The sequence below is a fragment of the Carcharhinus amblyrhynchos genome, chromosome 8 (assembly GCF_965287045.1).
Source record: "Carcharhinus amblyrhynchos chromosome 8, sCarAmb.v2.hapA, whole genome shotgun sequence".
Classification (NCBI taxonomy): Eukaryota; Metazoa; Chordata; class Chondrichthyes; order Carcharhiniformes; family Carcharhinidae; genus Carcharhinus; species Carcharhinus amblyrhynchos.
Genome location: NC_137331.1, coordinates 83,002,892 through 83,019,222, shown reverse-complemented (window position 1 = coordinate 83,019,222; position 16,331 = coordinate 83,002,892). Strand labels below are relative to the sequence as shown.

The window sequence follows — 16,331 nt, the reverse complement described above, 5'->3', positions numbered from 1 at the left end:
TCTGCAAGCTAAACTACTTTACATGGCTGAATTCCCACAGTAAAAATGAAGTTAAAGTTAAAATATAAAATAAATATGCTAACTCTCTTTACTTATCTCTGATATGCTATCTTTCCTGCTCCGTGGTCTTCCAATTTGTCGCCTCTTCCATTTCCTGCCTTTCACTTGCCATCTCTGTCATTCCCCTAACCCCCTATGAGTAAGTGATGACAAGATGAGTAGCACAGAGCAGAAAGATGAGCTTCAAGAGGTAGCCCACAAACTGAAGAGGCAGGAAAAGAGGAGGTCAACAGTAACTAGGATGATTGGTGAAAGGGAACGTCAGCAACAACGAAGGGGTCAGTACATGGGAGATGCCACTCCAAAATGACTCCAATCAGGTCAAACAACCCTAGGTCGGTTCGAAACAATACTAAAACAAAATCCCGGCACCAAATGCAAATAGGTGCCCTATTAACTGATTAATGTTAAAGAGGAATAACTTCGAACGGTTCAACTTAAAGTGGGGACTGACTGTATGATAAAAGTATGATAATCTTGCCTGATGCCAGGAAGCCAAGCAAGTGTAAGAAAACAACAAAGGTCAAGGATAATGAAAGACTCAAATCGCACCACCCTGTTTATAATCTATGTAAATGATCTGCAGACAAGACAGAGTGTAACATTGCAAATTTGCAGATGATACTAAAATAGGTGGGAACAAAGGCAGTGAAAAGGGGATAATATTTTACAGATGGGTATCGGTAGGCAAGGAGAATGGGCCAAAATTTGGCAGATAGAGGCTGATGATGATAAGTGTGAGGTTATCCATTTTGGCTGAAAGAACGGAAAGGCAAATTATCTAACTGGAAAGCAAGTTCAAACTGCATCTGGGCAGAGGGATCTAGGTGTCTTTGTTCATGAATTGCAGAAAGTCAGCATGCAGGTACAGCACATAACAAAAATAGCAAATGGAATATTAGCATTTATTGCAAAATGACTGGAGTCTAAAAGTAGGGAAGTGCCGTTGCAATTGTATGGGGTGTTGGTGAGACCACATCTGGAGTACTGTGTCCAGTTTTGATCTCCTTATTTGAGGAAGGACATGGCAGCATTGGAGGCAGTTTAGAGGAGATTACCAGATTGATTCCTGGGATGAAAGGGTTGACATATGAGGAGAGATTAAACACTTTGGGCTTGTACTTGCTGGAGTTTAGAAGAATGAGATGGGATCTAATCGAGGTATTTAAAATACTAGAAGGGATTGCTAAAGTAAATGGAGGTCAAATATTTCCCCTTATGGAGCAATCTAGAACAAGAGGTCACAGGTATAGGTTGAGAGGCGATAGATTTAAAACTGAGATTGAAGAACTACTTCTCACAGACGACGGTGAATTTGTGGAACTTGCTGCCACATAGCCCTGTGGCGTCTGAATCATTAAATGGTTTCAAGAAGGAAATTGATACATTTCTGATTTAAAAATGGATTAAAAGGATGTGGGGAATAGATAAGTAGGTGGATTTGAGACCAGGAAGAGATCAGCCATGATCTGATTGAATAGCGGAGCAGACGCGAAGGGTTAAATTGTGTACTCCTGCTTCTAATTTCTATGTTCGTATTTAACAGTACTTTAAACACCTCTAAAGGTTTTGGCAGATTATTCCAATCGTTCATTACTCTGGCTAAAACTGATTTTAATGATTTTTTTCATTTAATTTTCATTCATTCAAATATATCACTAAGTCCTACTTTCTTGTCTTACTTTGAATAATATTCTGTGAATAGGGAAGCCACTGATTTTGATAACACTACAAGCTCCACACCTGAACTGTCCAAGGTTAAACCAGACCATTCACAATCTAGACATCTTATTTGACCAAAACAAGCTTAAGATAATATATCGGTGGAAGAAAAGATAGCGGAGTCAATGGAAAATGTGAAAATTCAAATAATTCTCCAAGCCCTCTTGAACGTCTTGATTGAACTTGCCTCCACTACACTTCTAGGCACTGCATTCCAGAGCCAAACCATTTGTTGAGTGAAAAAGACTTTTTTTGACAACACAATTGCTTCTTTTGAAAATCACTTTAAATCCATGCCCTCTCGTTCTTGATCCTTTTTATGAGCTGTAACAGTTTCTCCCTATCTACTCTATTCAGCCCCTCATGATTTTGAGCATCTTTATTAAATTTGCTCAATCTTCTTCTCTCCAAGAATAACAGTGCCAACCCCTCCAATCTATCCTCATAACTGAAGTTTCTCATCCCTGGAAGCATTCTTGTAAACCTCTTCTACACTCTCTCCAATGCATTCACATCCTTCCTATAGTATACAATATTCTAGCTGAGATCTAACTAGTGTCTTGTATATATTCAACATTAACTTCTTGCTCTGGAATGGCTCCAAGTATGGTGGGTTTTAGTTGCCAGATCACATATTTGCATCTACACTAAGACTGTGTATTCCCAACCTCTCGCCCAACTTCATTCTCGACTCATTTGATGTTGAAACTCTTTTCAATGTCATATTTACTTCTAGATTTCATTATTCCAATGCACTCCTGACTGGCCTTATTTTCCATCCTACCTAAATGCAAGTTTATCCAAAATTCTGCTGCCTGCATCCTAACTCGCACCAAGACCCAATTTATCGCCCATTCTCACTGGCCTACATTGGCTCCTGGATAAGCAATTTTAAATTTCACATCTTTGTCTTTAAATCCCTTCATGGCTTTGATTCTGCAGCTTTCTCCAGTCCTATAACTTCGCGAGTAATCTGTAGTTCACTAATCCGAGCCTCTTCAGTGTCCTTAATGCTATTCACTCTAGCATTGACATCTGTGCCTTCAGCTTCTGAGAACATAAGCTCTACATGTCCTTCACTAAACCTCTCTACTTGTCTAACTTTTTGCTCCTAAGACACTTCTTATAATCCACATCTTTGACAAAAGTCTGCTCTAATATTCCCCAATGTTGCCTGGTGTCAAATTCAGCTTGATAATCCTCCCATGTAGCACTTTGGGACATTTTATTACAGTAAAGGCATTAATACATGTTATTTCTTGCTGTTGCTCAGTTCTAGATGCTATAATACATAATAAATGTGGTCTGACCAATGCATTGTGAAACCTCAGCACAACTTCAGTAGATTTCTATCTGCTTATTCTGGGTATATAGCCTAACATTCTGCTAGCTTTCTAAATAGCTTTGCCACATTGAAAGCGATGAGCCTACTCTTACAGTCAGGTACATTTCCAATTCTCCTGTGTTTATCAAATGGATACTTTAGCAATATAAGCTTCCTGGCAAAATCATGGGACAGACATTATACAGTGGCTCACTGCAACCTGTACAATTAGAACAGCGGTTTCTTGCCAACCTTAGGACCTTGTTAAGTGAACCATAGTTTCATTAATTGTATAATCATGATCTATATTAAAATATTTTGCAAAATATTAGTCATCCATGGAATTAGCCTGATTATCTACCTGTATCTTATAAGGAATGCATGAAAATAGTGTCTGAAAAACAAGCACATTTTAAGGAAATGCTTATTATTTCAGTATATTGAAAAAGGAAGCAGCCATTAATGCCACAATGATAACATTAAAAGGTACAATTACAATTAACAGTGCAATGTTTTATTTAAAGTAGAAAACATTCTTCAACGTCAAATAACAAAATTAACATTAAACTTCATAACTTTGAATATTTTTGAAAGAAAAGCATCTCTGTTGTGAACTGATTTGTACTGCTGGTTGCAAGTCCAAATAGATTCATTTCATAACATACGGAGGTGAAAGTTTCAAAGCACTTGTTAACATTTCTGTTTCACCTTTTTCCGTAATGAATTCTTTAATTTACTGAATCATATGATTTTAGTTTGTACAGACTGTAAGTGACTGTTCTCTAATTGGTAAAAGGTATCCATCCACTGGTAACATTGACAGTCTCTCTCCGATTCACTATTACTACATTCTGCATCAACAGACCGTGGATAAATCTACTGACAGTGTTAATGATTGATACCACTCAGAGCTTTGCTCATCAATTCCAAAACTTGTGATTGCCATCAGTTAAATCATGAAAGCACTCAACTGTAGTACAAAATTAAAAACAATTTCTCATACTTGCCACATTCAATAAATGGTATTGGAAGTAGCAAAGCACTTCAAAACATCCGAAGCACTGCCACTTATATCAATGTTAGAAAGCAATTACCTAAATAGAAGGGTTCAGTAGATAGATTTCATACAAAGAAAGATACATTTACATTTATATTATGATGCCAGTGAGCCTTTAAGAAATGTATATTTTTAAATCACGTTCTCTGCAGTTTGTAAGCAGGTTCTCTTTTCATCGTTGTTGAGCTGTCTGCTTAAAAGTCCTTTTATTGCTGCTTCGGTGGTTTAAATGGGTTTTGTTTATTTATGCTCTCGGTCTCATGCAGCGTTTGGGATATTACAACCTTTTGTGTTGTCTGGGGGAAGAATGATTGAAGGTCAGGTGACAGGAGTTCTTTCATTTTCAGTTTTGAACTGCTGGCTGCTGTTTTTGTTTAGAAGGTGTTTGGGTATCAGACTGAAAAGCAGTGTTTCTCTCTTACTCTGCGTGGTATTGCAAATTCTGCTGGCTAGGTGGAAGCAGGTCTTCTTGCCCACCTAGAGTGAGAATTGTCTCTTTTGCAATAGTTTGCAGGCTGAAAATTAGAGGCCAGTAGTGGCATTATCTCTACCTCAAGGGCTGCAGGAAGTTACAAGGCTGGGATGTCAGAGTTTCAATTCTCCAACCAAAGGACTAAGTTACAGCATCATGTGAGCATTCGTATTTTTTGTGCTAAACCTGCTGCAGGTGTACATTTACAGGGGAATTTGTTTGTTTGGAACATTTCATAGAGTTCAGGTTTACACAATATCTTTTTTTCTTGTAATTGGTTAAAGTTATTGCTGACTATATTCGTAAATAACTTTGTTCAATAAAAGCTCCCTAGTGGGTCATTTGAATCATATCTGAAGTGAAACATCTCACGCTTACCCTAGCCAAATTAAAAATTCAAAATTTATAATCCAGGTGGACTTCATAAAACACTTTGGAGTTCTGACCGGAATTATAACATTATGGCATTTTTCATGATCACAAAAGGCCCCAAAAAACTCTACAGCCAATGAAGTGCTTCTTAAGTACTTGTATGTTTCAGTAAGATGGTAAGATAGGAATCATGGTAGCCAATTTGTGCACAGCAAGTTTCCAGAACGTGATAGTGACCAGATAATTTGATATTCTGATATGAACATTGAAATTAGGAGCAGGAGTAGTCCACCTAGCCCTGCAAACCTGTTCCACTATTCAATAAGATCGTGGCTGACCTAATTTTAACCTCAACTTCACATTCCAGTCCACGCACATAGTCATACACCCTCTTGTTTATCAAGAATCTATATACATCCACCTTAAAAATATTCAGACTCTGCCTCAACCAAAAGAGAATTCCACCATCCCTCAGAGAGAAAAAAAATCCTCAACTTTGTCTGCAAAGGGCAACCCCTTATTTTTAAACATCACCCCTAGTTCTAGATTCTGTTTCAAGTGGGAACATTCTTTCTACATCCATCCTGGCAAGTCCTCCCCAGGATCTTATGTTTCAGTTAAGTTGCTTCTTCCTCTTCAAAATCCAGTGGATACAATCCTAGCCGGTCCAAAGCTTTTTCTTTATTTATTCCTGTGATGTGGGCATCATTGCATGGGCCAGCACTTATTGCCCATACCTAAGGGCATTTAAGATTCAACCACTTGCTGTGCATCTGGAGTCACACAATGCTACAGTTATCTGGAGCACTGTAAGACAACATCTGGATAGGGCATTGGTGAGGCCACAGCTGGAGTACTGTGTGCAGTTTTGGGCGCCGCACCTGCGCAAAGATATTTTGGCCTTGGAGGGAGTGCAGAGGAGGTTTACTAGGCTGATACCGGAGTTGAGGGGGTTGAGCTATGAGGAGAGGCTGAATAAACTGGGCTTGTACTCGTTAGAGTTTAGAAGAATGAGGGGAGATCTCATTGAGACGTATAAGATGATGAATGGGATGGATAGGATAGAGGTGGAAAGACTCTTCCCGCTCAAAAAAGACAGTAGGACTAGGGGGCACAGCCTCAAGATAAAAGGGGGGCGGTTTAGAACGGAGCTGAGGAGGAACTTCTTCACTCAAAGGGTGGTGAATCTCTGGAATTCTCTGCCCGTTGAAGTGGTGGAGGCTGCCTCGCTAAATATTTTAAGACGCGGGTTGATGGGTTTTTGATAAGAGAGGGGATTAAGGGTTATGGGGAGAGGGCGGGAAAGTGGAACTGAGCAGCGACAGATCAGCCATGATCTTATTGAATGGCGGGGCAGGCTCTAAGGGCTAGATGGCCTACTCCTGCTCCTATTTCTTATGTTCTTATGAGTCTGTGTATCAGGAACGGGTGGGTTGTCTTATGCAGAAAGTTGGGAGAGGTTAGGTTTATGTTCACTAGGGCTTAGAAGAGGAAGAGGTGTCTTGATTGAAACTGAGGGGTATTAATAGGTGAATGTGGAAAGGATGTTTCCTCTTTTAGGAGAATCTAGAACTGTTCAGTAAGGTCACTGTTTAAAAATGATGGCTGCCTACCAACTCTACACCTGAGGTATGGATTGATCAGTCCTCCTTTTACGGCTCCCTCTGGACTGTCAATCAGGTTGGTTTCCGAGCAAGAAACCCAAGAATGACATAACACGCATGCGAAGGAATCTGACTTCCGGGTCCCTTATGTTCTACCACCTCCACAGAGATAGACAAGTTAAAATCCAACCCAATGTTATCAAATTTTACAAGTAAGCGCAGAAGGCTCCCAGTATTTTTGTTTGGCAAAGGCATTTGATCAGTCCATTGCCAATCTGACTAGAAGTTTTCAAAATAATACAAGGAATTGAGATTATTGTTCACAAAGTAATATCATACTGCAATATTAATCTCTTTTAATGCAGAGGAGAACCAAATTTATTAAAAGTAATCTTCCGTAAACTCAGTCCTTCTCTATGGTTCAGCAGTATAACAGTACAAATCAGATTAAATGTTTCCAAACCTACCAAAGACAGTCAAGAGGCTTACCAACAGCCCCAAAATATTTGCCAGTCATTAAACAGCTAACAACACAAGACAGGCTGATCATAAGCTTAAGACAAATAAAAACAAGTAGTAGTAGAATATTTGTCATTTAAGGTCGAAGTTCAGTCAGTGTTTCTTAATTTGTTTTGCAGGATATAAAAGTGAGTGCAAGGAAGCCAGAAGATGGGAATAAACTTGGTGGTAGACTTCTAGATATAGTATCAAGCAGAATTGACATGCCCTTCACAAAAAACAGAACTTTAACCTTAATTCCTTGACATCATAAGTATTTTTCTGCATCACATTTGGTGTATTTTTAATCTGTAAAACTAACATTTGGATTTAAACAAATTAAGTCAGACCATCACTTCCCTGAAAAATTACCTTAATAACTGGAACATTTATTCATTTGCACACATTTCAGATTCACCTAATTCCTACCATTTCACAAAGACATGGTCACACCATCATTTTCACAATGTATTAGTTGTACATGCCTGCACATGATGCCCAGACATGATAAGCAAAGGTGACTTGCTTGTGTGTTGTAAATTTTTCTGTATTTTCTTATTAACTAAAAAAGAGTATGTAGGGATGTGGCAAGAGGATAGGGGAATGGCAGTGCATAAACTGGTTCTTCGGAGCGCCTGTATAGACAAGATAGGGTAATGTATAGGATAGGATATAGGATATAGATAGGATAGTCATCTTCTACACTATAATGAACATAGAACACTACAGCACAAACAGGCCCTTCGGCCCACGAGTTGCGCCGATCACATCAACACCTACCAATCTATAGACCTATCTATAACCCCCAATCGCATTAAATTCCATATACTCATCCAGAAGTCTTTTAAAAGACCTCAGCGAGTTCGCCTCCACCACCACTGACGGCAGCCGATTCCATTCACTCACCACCCTCTGAGTGAAAAACTTACCCCTAACATCACTTCTGATAGAATGCTTCTGTTCTACACTCTAAAGTTCACTTCCAACTCATTCTTGGGATGAAGGGCTTGCCTTAGAAGAAAGATTGAACAAGTTTGGCCTAAGCCCATTGGAGTTCATAAAAAGGAGGTGATCTAATTGAAACAGATCAGATTTTGAGCTGACTTGATAGGGTCGCTGGGTGGATGTATTCTCATATGGGCAAGATTAGAAATAGGGGACAGAGTTTAAGAATAAGAGGTCATCCTTTTAATATGGTGACGTGGTGAATACGTTTCTCTCAGAAGGTTATTAGTATGTATCCCTTCCCCAGTAGAATTTGGCGGGGCGGGGGGGGTCACTGCATTTATTTAAGGCTGAGTTAGTGTTTTCATACACAGGGAGAAAGTGGTTATGGGGGACAAACATGAAAGTGGAGTTGAGACCATAATCGAGATCAGCCATAATCTTATTGAATGGCAGAGCTCGCTTGAAGGGCTGGCTGGCCTACTGATATTCCTATGTTCTTCTATTCCTACTGACAAGTGAGCCAGGCCTCCAAAACATCAGTTAGCAATATCATATAACAATGGAAAAAATTTTGCAACATTAAGTGAAAGCTGCTTTTTGTTCAGACTTTGCGATTGTACAGCTTGCTTAAGATTTATTCATTCAGAGTAGCCTAAAACAGTTGTTATTTAGGGTGAAAACTGTCTCATTCAGTCATTTATTATTACAATGCTTCTATTTCTGTTTGTATGGAAATCATGGGAGTTACTCAATATCAACACAACAGTATGTCAGTTTAAACGTAGTAATACAAGTCAAACGTTGGATGCAATTAAACTAATTTAGAGAACAAAACAATTCTGTGATAACATTGCAAAAATGAGAACAGTGTGATCAATAGCTAAGCAATGTCATAAATTAGTTTAATAACCTGGTTTCAAGTTATTGTCTGGAGGACTGTTATTCTCAGTTATTCTAATTGTACTTTGGTTGAAGTCTAGTAAGCCAGCAAAATGGGTAGAGCAATAGGCTAACACTTTTTCATTGTCCCTGAAACCCCCAAATTCAAATTCATCCACATCACGGATTGAAAGTAGTTGCTGTAAGGATGCTAAACAAAATGAGATTGGGAAGTCTTTATCCAGATATTAATAGACAAAGAAATGTTTTACTGGGGGATGACAATTTAGTACAATTTGTATGGGAATTAGAGCATTTACAATGGTGAAACAGGCATACCACAAAATTGGAATTAAGGTATCTCATTACAGCAGTGGACAGATAATGCTGGGCTCTTGGTTGTGGTAATTATGCCAAACCTTGGAATGCTTGATGTTGAACTTAGAACAAAAAAAAATGAAAAAGTACAAATATCAGCAATAAGATCCTGAGTTTAAAGAGCAAAACCCCTAAAACATCCACCTAATAATGACAAAAATAAAGGACCTGAAAGTCACACTTTTGCATAAGTAATTTGACTATATTTTAGATGACATAAAACATGCACAAAGTGGAATGCACATAGCTGACTTTTTCCCAGTATGAAAATAATCAAAAATAAACTTGAAGGCAGTCTTATTACTTCTGCTTAATCAAATTCAGATTGAATGCTATGAACTACTGCTAATCTAATAACAAATTACAATATCATAATCCTGTAATAATTTATAGTTGTATTATAGTGATACTAATATTTGAATATATATTTATATATTTAATATAACTGATTAACAGGCACCTGTCATTACATATAACCGAAAAATAATTAATGATGTTATAAATCCTTAAAGCATGGAAAATGGCTCATTTTTCAAGGACTAAAATCATTCTGGAAGAATAATGTTTTTAAAGATATTGTTCCTGAAAAAGACAGAATTTTACAAACAAAGATTTTAAAGACCACAGATGATATTAAACGCGAGGGTACTCCAAATCCCCGGACAGAAATGTGGAAGATTTTCTCTCAACTGTATTTTGCAACTTGGCATAATGTAGAGAAAGATGTGAAGACCAGTGAAGCAAGTCACAGACATTTTTGTGATGGCATTAATCATGTCAAACATGTTTATTAAACAGTAAAAGACATAAGAAAGTCACTGAAAATATACTTAATTATATCAATGGCTATATATGGTTTCTTTGAATTTAGTAAAAAGTCTGACAACACCAGGTTTTAGTCCAACCTATTTATTTGATAATGTATATTATCAAATTTGATAATGTATATTATCAAATAAATAGGCTGGACTAAAACCTGGTGTTGTCAGACTTTTTACTGTGTTTACGCCAGTCCAACGCCGGCATACCCACATCATGACTTCTTTGAATTTACCCAGTTCCAAATCCTTCTATTTTCCTCACTTCAGAGCTAAACCTCCCTAAACAACATCCCATAGGTTGTAAATCCATGAGCAAAATCCAGTAATAGTTATCACACAAGACACATATATCTTTCGGGTTGCTTCTGACTTTGGATAGAAACTTCTCAAACAGGCTTTCTCCAACACAAACCGTTGGGAGTTGACACAGTTTGCTGCTATGGGCTGCACTGCTGAAACAGCTCCCACGCACTGGGTGAACTTGCCTCTGATATGCTGCTTTTTTCCTTTTGATCTTCCCTTGTCTGAACCCTCTGTGTAAAAAACTTGCATGTCCCCTTTAACCTTTCCCCATGCAACTTAAAACCCATGCCCCCTAGTACTTGACTTTCCTACCCTAGGAAAGAGCATCTGACTATCCTCTCTGTCCATGCCACGCATAATCATGTAAACCTCTATCAGGTTACCCCTCAACCTCCATCGTTCCAGAACAACCAACTTCATTCAACTTTTCCTCAGAGCTAATACCCTCCAGACCAGGCAACATCCTGGTAAACCTCTTCTGTACCCTCTGCAAAGCATCCACACCTTTCTGATAGTGTGATGACCAGAATTGTACACAATATTCTAAATGAGGCCTAACTAAAGTTCTGTACAGCTGCAGGATGACCTGCCAATTTTTATGCCCCGACCAATGAGGGCAAGCACACTGTATGCTTTCTTGACTACCTTATCCATCTGCCTTGCCACTTCCACATTTAAAGATATGTTGTGACCCATGGGAGTAGTCAATCTATAGGCAGAGAGAGTGCTTTCCTCCCATCTCAGTCGGAATATGGGTTAAACAGAATAAAGTAGAAAAAAATTAAGCAAGCATTTTTCACAGTAAATCAACTATTCATTAAGTAGCACAGACCCATACACATGGAATAATATAACTAGAGACAGACAATGCACTCCTCTCATCTCAGTCGTAACATATAATTGGGAGGTTGAGGGATTTGATCCAAGACAAAAATGTGAGATTGTAAACTGATAATAGTTGGGAAAGGGTAAAGAGTAAATGGTAAGAATCATTTTGCTTCTATATTAAAGTTTATATTAGCAGAATGACTACTTCTACTGCAAATGGGTTTTTGAAGTAACTAGCATTATATTGTGGTTCTTTAATGATAGGAACTGTTGCACAATTGGCAAATGCCATGGAAGAGTTACAGGTAGAAGTTAGAGTGAGAGCTAAGAAAGTTGAGCTTCGAAACTAGTTGCCAAAAAGTTGAATATGGAAGTGAAATAACCATAGGAAGCTGTAGAATAGGAAGGAAACAAGTTTATATCAGCATACTTTCAGTTAGAACAGAAGAAATGAGAATTGAAATGAGAATTTTGGGCGAAGGAAAAAAGAGAATTCTTCAAAGGGAGCAGGCAGAAGGCAAGAGACTCTAGAACTTGAACTTAAAAGGGACAAAGCTGAAAGGTCTGAGAGAGATGAGAGACAGGGGTAGAGAAAAAGAAAGAATGAGGAGAAATGGACTAAGAAAGGGAGTATAGGTAAGACCACTAAAACGACAGGCTGGCTGTCATTGGAGTATGTGATTGGAAACGTGACCAGTACCATCTCAATAAGGAGAAGAGACACAGCAGTGTCAACAGCTATAACCCAGGATTAACTACTGACCACTGTAGAAGCAAGACCCCAAGTCTGGGACTTTGAGACATTGAAACTGATCAGTTTGCCTCGCCATGGGTAGTATCTCTCAGTTCAATTCATGAGTTTGGATATTTTGTAAAGTTTTAATATATTTTGAATACTTGAGTGTATGAAGGAGTAAATCAGAGGATAGTTACTTCGCATGTAAAGAATGTCTGGTATAATTTTGTGGTAACTTGGTACACTACAATAAAAGAGATTTGTTATGCAATAACTACAGAATTTAGGTTTCTTCGCTCACGCCATCAGTTGATCCAAGTTCGAGGGCACCAACAACATTCAAAGGAATTTGTACAGACAAACTAAGATGCACAACCAAAGCCAAAATACTACGGAGAATCCTCTCATATGAAACAGCATCCTTACTACTTAAGAACATAAGAACATAAGAAATAGGAGCAGGAGTAGGCCATCCAGCCCTTCGAGCCTGCCCCGCCATTCAATAAGATCATGGCTGATCTGTCGCTGCTCAGTTCCACTTTCCCGCCCTCTCCCCATAACCCTTAATCCCCTCTCCTATCAAAAACCCATCAACCCGCGTCTTAAAAATATTTAGCGAGGAAGCCTCCACCACTTCAACGGGCAGAGAATTCCAGAGATTCACCACCCTTTGAGTGAAGAAGTTCCTCCTCAGCTCCGTTCTAAACCGAAGTCCAAAGAAACAGGCGACAGTTAAAGCAAAGATCCAATTCATTTTTGAAAATCACCCATCTGAACCCGGTTAAAGCTACTGGAATTTCCAAGCTGTGTTGGAGCCTAATCCGGATGGTTCAACCATATTCTGCAGAGACTACAGAAAAGTCAACTGCAGCAACAAAAAAAAAGACTGCTTCCCAATTCTCACTCGGAAAACTGTGTTGACAGAGCTAGCAGTCAGTGCCTTATTTCTTACCAAAACAGGATTTGCTGAAGGGATATTGTCAGGTTCCATTCCAAGTTAAAAGAAATTTTGGCCTTTGTCAGAGAAGGCTGTCTTTTCCGATGCCGAGTGATGCCTTTCGGGCTAAAACAAAAAGGCCCCAGCAACTTTTCAGAGAACCAAGCAGTGGTCAGTGTTTCTAACTGTGATTTGTCTTTACGATGTAGTTATATATAGTGAAGCTTGGAAGGGCCACTTACAACTTCAGAAGCTCAGTTTAGAAAACTAGTCAGCTCATCCAGTAATAAACCTCTTCGAAAATGAGTTTGCAAAAGCATGGGTAGCATATCTTGGGCATACAATTGGGCAAAGATAAGTGTGCCAAAAACAGCAAAAGTGCAGGCATTGGTAAAGTTCCCTGCATGTAAAACTAAGCGAGAGACCATGAGGGATGTGTGCATTTTACTGCAAATTTGTCTCAAATTTCAACTCGGCTGACAGACTTGCTACAAAAGAAAGCGAAGGTAGTATGGTCAGGGAATGGCAAGACTCTTTTGAAAGGCTGAATGCAATTTTGACCAGCAATGATTGTGCCAAATTACACAAAACCCTTTGAAGTAACAATGATGCTTATAACTTGATGGATGTTGCAGTCCTGTTGCATGATGAACACCATTCCGTTCAACCCCAGTCCTTGCCACGTTTTCAACATACCCTCTGACCTTCCCCACTCTTGAGGCTCTATCATGCTTTACTTTGCAAAGGACTTGGCTTGATACCCTTATGGCCCCATCTCAATGAATTTCATCTCTGTGCTCACTTCTTTGGGCAGGAGTCCACTCCTGTTTAACAGATTCTCTCACTCGACTCTAGCATTCTCCCTCCACCTGGATCTCTCCCAGCCTCTTACTTACTCTTGTCTCTTTATAGGTTATGTGGAACATTCCTTATTCCAATCCTATTCAGGCTTCCTCCGACAACTGTTTTACTGGAACACTCTACCCTATTTTGGTGCTGCTTCATACTCTCATCTGGACCTGAAAAAGATTTACCAATTTCACTTCTGATTTCCATCATTCTATCAATTTCACATGGTCCATCTCCGATACTTCCCTTCCCTTCCTTGACCTCTCTGTCTCCATTTCTGGAGATAGACCGTCCACTAGTATCCATCACAAGCCCACTGAAATACCCTGATCCACTCCTCCATCACACCCCTTTTTCATGGCATCTTCCCATATAATTGCAGAAGATGCAATAACTGCCTCTTTAACTCCTCCCTGCTCTCCATCCAAGGACCTAAAGATTCTCTTCAGGTGAAGCAACGCTTAAAGTGCACTTCCTTTAATCTGGTCTTTTGCATTTGCTGCTCTACTCTACATCGGAGAGACCAAACGCTGACTACTTTGCAGAACACCTTCAGTCTGTCTGCAAGCATGAGCCAGACCTTCTTGTCACTTGCCATTTTAACACATCCTCCTGTTGTCATATCCACATGTCCACCTTTGGTTTGTTGCAATGTTCCAGTGAAGCCCAACATAAACTAGAGGAAGGGCACCTGATCTTCCGATGTTGCAGCCTTCTGGACTTAACATCGAATTCAACAACTTCAGGCCACAAACTTTCTCCTTCACCTTTACCTAATTCCCATCAATGTATTTATTTGTTTATTTTATTTCCATTTTTCCCAGTATTTCATTTTTCAAATTTTCTTTATACCTCGTCTTTTTTCAATTACCATTATCTATGCTTCTCCCTACCCGACTAGGATCATCTGTTACTCTTTTCAGGTTCTCCTTTCACACCCTGATGCTGTCAAATCTCAGATTTTCCAACATTTTCTGCTTTTGTTGTGAGATCTGTCATACCCATCCTTTTTCTGCTTCCTCAAACTGTCCATCTCTTCCATGTTCCAGGAAGTGATAACATTATTTTTCCTACCTTTCTCTCTTGTGGGAATGTAACTCACTATATCCCAAACCATCTCTTCCTTAACTGTTCCATTACAATTTTGCCTGCCAACCTTTAATTCCAATGTACCTATGCCAGAATTGTTCTCATCCTGCTGATATTGTCCCTCTCCCAATTAATTAATTTTAATCTAAATTTCTTCTTTTCCATGGCTAACTAAATCTTATGATCATATAGACTTGTCTCCTAAATGTTTCCAAACTAACACTTCATTCATATCACCCCTGCCTTATTCTCCAGAACCAGACAAAGCAATGTCCCCTTTCTTTTTGGGGCAGGAGCATACTGATCTAGAAAGATTTTCAAAATACACTTCACAAACTTTTCCCCACTCTACCTTTTATACTATTACTATCTCAGATAATATTCGGATAATTCAAGTCATTCTTATAGCTACTATCTCTGTGATTTCCTTGCAAATTTAACCCTACTTGTTGGTCATTGACAGAATACACTCACAGGTGCAATAATATCCCTACAGGTTCTTAATGTTAACCAAATAGATTCTGTCCTTAACTCTTTGAGGGCATCCTCTCTCACAAGCACTATAACATTCTTCTTAATCAATGCCACACTATTTTCTTCTTCCCAATTTTTCCAGTAAACCTTGTATCCAGGAATATTAAATATGTAGTCTTACTCTATTTTGACGCAGATCGCCATTTTGCTATCTTTGCCTGCAGCTCTCGACCTTATTTCCCACAGCCTACATTTTCCATACCTGCACTGCAAACATAATTAAGAGCTTACTGCATTCCCTTTTACTCTGATTCCATCTAATAACTTATTGTTCTTACTCTAATCTTACTGATCCTTCGCAATTTTTTGCACACCTTATATTTCCTCTCTGATGATTCCAATTCCCATCCCCTTACTGACACTATATGCATGTCATTTCTCCTTACAGGTGCATAGTATCCTATGAAGCACTGTGTAAATTGATCATCTTATTTAAGGAAAAATGCAAATGCATTGAAAGCAGTTCAGAGAAGATTTACTAAGCTAATACCTGGAATGGGTGGTTGTCTTATGAGGAAAGATAGGACTGATAGGACTGATAGGTTTATATCTGCTGGCGTTTAAAGTAGTAAGAGGCTACTTGACTAAAACAAAATCCTGAGGGGTCTTGACAGGGTAGATGCAAAAAGAATGTTTTATCTTGTGGTGTCATTGTTTAAAAATAAAGAGTTATCCATTTAAAATGGAGATGTGGTGAATTTTTTTCACTCAAAGAGTGGTGATTCTTTGGAACTCTGTGGTGGAAGCAGAGTCTTTGTGTTTTTTTAAAGGCAGAGGTGGATAGATTCTTGGTAAGCATGGGGGTGATCAGGTTATCAGATGTAAGCAGAGTGCAGTTTTGAGGTTACTATCAGATCTGCTACGATCTTATAATATCGTGAGTAGGTTCGAGTGGTTGAACGGCCTACTCCTTCTCCTTG

The 16,331-nt window shown here is 38.9% G+C and overlaps 1 protein-coding gene across 4 annotated transcripts in view; it reads right to left on the bottom strand.

Annotated features, from left to right (window-relative positions):
• wwp1 (WW domain containing E3 ubiquitin protein ligase 1) overlaps positions 1-16,331 on the bottom strand; it is a 180,632-nt gene that overhangs the window by 87,183 nt on the left and 77,118 nt on the right. The gene's annotated exons all lie outside the window — the stretch shown is intronic.